The 6346-nt window shown below is 36.2% G+C and overlaps 1 long non-coding RNA gene across 1 annotated transcript in view; it reads right to left on the bottom strand.

Moving 5' to 3' along the window:
• Positions 1-471: 471 nt before the first annotated feature.
• Positions 472-6346, bottom strand: part of LOC131190793 (uncharacterized) — a 6885-nt gene continuing 1010 nt past the window's right edge. Inside the window, exons 2-3 of the long non-coding RNA XR_009153314.1 lie at positions 5304-5482; positions 472-648 (exon numbers count right to left, since the gene is read on the bottom strand). This is a non-coding gene — a long non-coding RNA (uncharacterized LOC131190793). The remainder of the gene's footprint in view (positions 649-5303; positions 5483-6346) is intronic.

Genomic DNA, 6346 nt, shown 5'->3' with positions numbered 1-6346 from the left:
CTCTGCACTTAATGAACAGAATGGTTCAGGAAGAGATCTCTCTCATGCAAATTTTCTCTTGCTACATCTTCCATTCTTTTATCAAGACCCAAGCCTATGCTGATACTGAGTTAACAGACAAGGACGTTCTTATTCTAAATAATATCCCACAGTATTTATCTTGAAAAACATAATCTTAAGAGTTTCTTAAGTATCAGAATACTCTGGGTTTTGAATTTTCCATTGTGGGTTCTTGGTTAATAGTTTTTGTTTTGTTCTACTTCTGCTCAAGAAACCACATTAGCTGGAAGACCTCAGTGGCAAAATAACTTCTTCAATAAATAAACAGATGGGGAAGAATGGGACTGTGTGACTTTATGGCATAAAGTTTGGTTGAAGAGAGCGAACTGTAGGAAAAGTGGTATGACACACAAACAGACAGACACACTGACAAACTTAAATGAATATACTGCACAATATCTGCAATGCTCGTTTAGCTTTATTTCAAGGACTTTGCCAAATTTTACTTCAATGCATAAATGTTTTCAAGTTTGATAGATAGCAGTTTGATTAATGTAAAGAAAGAAAAAGCGATAGCAGGTAGTAATCTCAGGTCATTGGACATATCTTGAAGACATCCAGGGTTGTAGATGGAGATGATATCATTTTCTGTACAAATGAGATAAAATAATAGTTTGATCATAATAAGTTTAAGGTAAAGTCTGTTATCTGAACCTGAAAATCTCTCCTGCCCTTCTTTCTGCCTTTGAAACCCACCTGTTCCTCTTCAGTGAGTGCCTTGAAATGCTTTGGAGTAAAAATAAGAGTATCCCAATCTACATCTGTGACATCTTTATTAGAGGAGTGTTTACTTACTTACTGTTTAGTTTAGTTTAGTTTATTTATTTTGTCACAACATCATATAAAAAGGATTATATAGTATATAAACATATATATGAGTAAATATTAGGAGGTATAAGCATCAATATATATATAGGAAGAAGAAAAGAAAAACAATAGGACAGGAATGGTAGGCACGTTTGTGCACTTATGCACACCCCTTATGGTCCTCTTAGGAATGGGGTGAGGTCAATAGTAGAAAGTTTTTGGTTAAAGCTTTTAGGATTATGGGAAGAGACCACAGAGTCAGGTAAAGTATTCCAAGCACTGATGATTCTGTTACGATTCTGTATGGTCCTCTTAGGAATGGGGTGAGGTCAATAGTAGAAAGTTTTTGGTTAAAGCTTTTAGGATTATGGGAAGAGACCACAGAGTCAGGTAAAGTATTCCAAGCACTGATGATTCTGTTAAGTCATATTTTCTGCAGTCTAGATTAAAGCGGTTAACATTAAGTTTAAATCTGTTGGTTGCTCTTGTATTGTTGCAATTAAAGCTGAAGTAGTCTTTAACAGGAAGGACATTACAATAGCTGATTCTATGAATTAAATTTAGGTCTTGTCGAAGGCGACGGAGTTCCAAGTTTTCTAAGCCTAGGATTTCAAGTCTGGTGGGATAAGGTATTTTGTTGTTTTCAGAGGAATGGAGAACTCTTCTTGTAAAATATTTCTGGACTCATTCAATTGTATTGATGTCAGAGATGTGGTGAGGGTTCCAAACAGGCGAGCTGTATTCTACAATTGGTCTAGCAAATGTTTTATATGCTCTGGTTAGTAGTGTAGTGTTTTTGGAAAAGAAGCTACGCAGGATTAGGTTTACAACTCTTAGAGCCTTTTTTGCTATGTAGTTACAGTGGGCTTTGACACTTAGATCATTTGACATGAAAACTCCAAGGTCTTTAACGGGGTGGGGGTCATCGGTAAGGTAATGTCCATCAAGTATGTACTTAGTGTTTGGGTTCTTTTTTCCAATATGTAAGACTGAGCATTTGCTGGTTGAGATCTGGAGTTGCCAAGTTTTAGACCAAGTGGTTAGATGATCAAGGTCTTTTTGGATGATAGATGCATTGTCTGTGGTGTTAAATAGTTTGACATCATCAGCAAAGAGAACACAATTACTTGTGATATGGTCACAAAGATCATTAATGTATAGTATGAAGAGTGTTGGTCCAAGGACGCTGCCTTGAGGAACGCCACTCTTGACAGGAATAGGATTTGATAGAGCATTGCCAATTTTGACCACTTATTGTCTGTTGGACAGAAATGCAGATATCCATTTGTGAAGGGGTCCTGAAATGCCATAGGATTTTAGTTTTAGGAGAAGTTTGTCGTGTACTACTGAGTCAAAAGCTTTGCAGAAGTCTATGTAGATTGCATCTATTGTTTTGCCTTGATCAAGATTTGTAGTCCATATGTTTTTACAGTGAAGAAGTTATAAATTGCATGATAATTTTTTCCTGAAACCAAATTGTTTATTGGAGAGTAGGTTGTTAGTTTCTAAGTAAGGTAATGGATTGGTTGATGATTGATTCCATGACTTTGCAGGTGACACAGCACAGAGAGATCGGTCTGTAATTTTCAACTAAGCTGGGGTCTCCTTTTTTGAAGATAGGGATGACTGTGGCTAGTGAACAAAGTTTGGGAAGGGAACTGGTGGTGAAAGCTTTGTCAAAGATTATGCTTAGGGGTCTGCTATATTAGTGGAAAGTTTTTTTAAGAAGTATGCACATAGTCCATTGGGTCCAATAGATAGCGATGGTTTCAAGTTATGAAGAGCTTTTTCAACGTTATCTTCTGTGAAATCTATATGGGTTAAGTGATCATATTCAATGCTAGTGCGTTTATGGAATGTCGGATATGTGTTATTGCTGTTAACAAAAACTGAGCCAAAGAAACTGTTGAAGAGGTTAGCTTTAACTGTTTCGTCATTGTATTCTTTGTTGTTAGAATCTTTTAGTGGTGGAATGGATCTTAAGTCTTTAAGTTTATTGTTCACAAAATTATAAAAGGCACGATTGGAATTTGTGCGCAAAACGTTCTCTTCTTGCTTGGTGTGATAATTTATGCATTCAGTTTTTATTTGGTTGCATATATTTTTGTAGCGGTTTTTGAAATTTGCTACATAGCCTTTTTTGTTTCTTTTCTAGAGGGATTTTTTTTTTGATTGAAGCTTTTTTATTGATATGGGTAGTTTGCTTTTCCTGGTCATGGTGGTCATTTGTGGTACATATAGTTTAATGACTTTATTGATTTCAAGTAGGAAGACTCTATAGTGGTCTTCAGCGGTTGTGCAGGTTGCAAACAGATTTTGCCAGTCCAGAAATGAAAGATCGTTGTTTATAAGATCGTAGTTGGCTTTTTTGAAGTTGTAGCTGGGAATACTATTGTTATGACGATTTAAGTATGGACGTATATTGAGACGAAAATCAATCATGCAGTGGTCACTGTTGGAAAAAGGTTCTTTAATTTGTAGTCCATAGATTGAGTTGGAGTTGTTGCAGAAGATGAGATCAAGGCAGTTGTTGAGTCTTGTGTTGTTAGTTACAAGTTGTTCAAGGCCTAGGTTTGTAACAGCATTGTATAGTGTCGTATGGATTGGATCGGTTGTACATTCATTAGTTATCCAGTTTATGAGAGGTAGATTTAGGTTACCCAGGAAGATGAGAGGATATGGGCAAGAGGTAGCCCATGTTAGCAGTGAGGTTAGCATATTTGCATGGGTAATGTCATAGTCAGGGGCTCTGTAGCATAGTAAGAATCGAAGAGTAGTGTTGAGGGATAGGTCGCATACAATAGTTTCAGGAAGAGAAAGTTTTTGTGCAACTTAGATATTTTTTAGATTCAGTGACTTTTTGTAAAAGATAGCCACTCCACCACCTCTTCGGTTTTCACGATCTGATCGATAAACTTGATATTCTTTGTTTGAGATAATGGAGTCAGGAAGGGATGAGTTCAGCCATGTTTCACAAACAAAAATAATATCTAATTTACCACTGTTTAACAAGAGGATAAATTCAGGTAATTTGTTAACAATGCTTCTTGCATTTATCAATTTGCATTTGAGATCTGTAGTAATCGGTGTTGAAGAGGAAAGGGGCGTGCATACCTAGTTTTGGATGTTTGTAGGTTGGGGGTTGTGCACAATAGGTGGTTGAGTAGATGGTTGGATGGATGGTTGGATGTTTTGTATTGAGATGTTTGGTTGAATGGTTGGTTGGGTTGGCTGGTTGGATGGTTGGTTGAATGGATGGTAGGGTGATGGGTACTTGGTTGAATAATGGGATGGCTGATTGATTGTTATGGGTGATGGGGGGGTTGGAGGTGATTTTTTGATTGAAAGTTTTATTTTTTATGCAATCTGCACGGTAGTCGATGTATAGGTTGGATTCGCCATTGTCTTGTCTTCGTTTAAGTTCTGTGCGAAGTTCACGAGAACGTATCCGTTGTAGAAAAGATAGATCAGGATGTGATCTAAGTTTACTGTAGGCGGGGTTGGTTTTAGCAATTGAGTTTATGGTATAAATGAATTTACATTTGCTGTCCTCATTTATACATGTGACTCTACAAAATCTTGGTGCTGTTGACCCATCACTGTTTTTATATTCTGGTCCATCTCTGGAGACAGCAATTTTTTCATTTGGGAAGATGGTTGATGAGTTATATCCAATGATGTTTTGAATCTTATTGATATCAGGTTCATTAGCGTTTTCTAGTCCAAATAATATTGCATTATTTATTTTTTGTCCTCTCTCCATAGCATCTCTGATTAGTTGGTTAGTAGTTATTTGTTGTTTAGGTTGTGTTGTATTTATTTGTTGTCTAGGTTGAGTTATAGGTTGTATATTAGGTTGTGAATTGTGTAATGATAGATGAGTTGGGAGGAGATTTAGTTCATTTGAGTTTTCATTTTTTAGTGTTGAAATTTGTTTTATCAAGTTAGTGAAACTGTTCAATAATTGTAAGGATATTTTTTTTTAAGTTTTGTTCAATATCTTGTTTTTTTTTTCTAGGTTTTGTTCAATAGCTAGTAATCTTTTATCTAAGTTTTGTTCAATAGTTATTAATCTTGTTTCTAAGATTTTGTCAGCGTTGGATTTTCTGGCTGGCATAGTGATATTTTGAGTTTATTGGTATTGAAGTAGTATCTTTCTTATTTCTTTGTTTTATTTCAAACTTCCCAATTTTAGTAATGAAGAAGTATCTCTTACTTAATCAAATATTTCTTAGTTTTATCTCTCTCTCTCTCTCTCTAACTTTAATGGCAATTCCTTTGGCAATTGCTATGGTAATGGGGAATCACTATGGTAACGGTGAAATTTGGTGGGAAATTTAAAATGGTGAGAAGAAGCCTCTTTAAGGGTGGACACAATGGCGGGAGTTTCAAAAAGTCAATCGAAGCTGGGAGACTGGAGTCTCCTTGGAACTCACCAGCGGTCACTTGGCAGCTTTAATTCCTGGTTGTTGTTTGGCTTTAAATCCTGGCAACGTGGGAGTACAGCATAGTTCTCCCGTCTTACAATCATGTGGCCAAATACTCCAAAAATCTTTTGGACATTGATGACAACGGCAGAATCCTCCTTTTTTATTGCAGTCCCTCCCTGCATTACCTGTTAAAAGAAAAAGGGTAGACAGAGGAATGATGTAAAGATACTTTGTTATTTAGATTTTTTTCTTTCTAATACATCACTTTTTTCTACAGAATTACAGGATTCCTATGAATTCAGTAACTTCCCTCTGACCAAGGAATCCATTTTTGCTAATTTCCCTTCAGCAGCCCCAATATATCTTATATCAACCCAGGCTTTATGTCTGGCCAGAGCTGAATTGGCAGGTGTGCCTGCATCTGTTAAGGTTGTATGGAGGAAAAAAATCTGATTCACACCAAAGAGAGACCTTGCAGTGCTATATTTCTCTCCATTATTACTATGGATCACAGCTTGCAAGGAAATCATCCTGAATTATTGTCACTGGTTATGCTGCGTGTTTTTGAAGAAGACCTTGAGTAAGAATGGTTAACTTCCTTTGAACTTCAGAACCTGGTTTTCCTTTGGCTTTCTTCCTCTTCTTTTAATGTTTCTAACGGTGCTCTTCTCTGCTCTTGAAAAGCAGAACATTTGTGACATTTTGCTGCCATGGCTTCTCTTTTTTTACAAATTGAATATCAATAGATTCACTAGATAATGAATATTTACTTTTATTTATTTTATCTCAATTTTATTTCTTAAAATTAACTCAAGGTGGCAAATGTATATAATACTTCTTTCTCCTCCTATTTCCATGAACACCAAGCCGCTGTCATAAGACATGATGAAAACTCTTTAATTTCACAACACATGGACAGATTTAAACATACTTTCAACTGGGGAACTGTGACCATCGTAGATCAAGCCAAATCCAAAAAAACTAGAGAATTCCTGGCAGCCTGGCACTCTGACAGATTAGCTATCAATGGACACATAGACATAAGCAAT

The sequence above is a fragment of the Ahaetulla prasina genome, chromosome 1 (genome assembly GCF_028640845.1).
Source record: "Ahaetulla prasina isolate Xishuangbanna chromosome 1, ASM2864084v1, whole genome shotgun sequence".
Taxonomy (NCBI): Eukaryota; Metazoa; Chordata; class Lepidosauria; order Squamata; family Colubridae; genus Ahaetulla; species Ahaetulla prasina.
The sequence above is the reverse complement of the archived record's forward strand: the minus strand, read 5'-3'. Positions and strand labels throughout refer to the sequence as shown.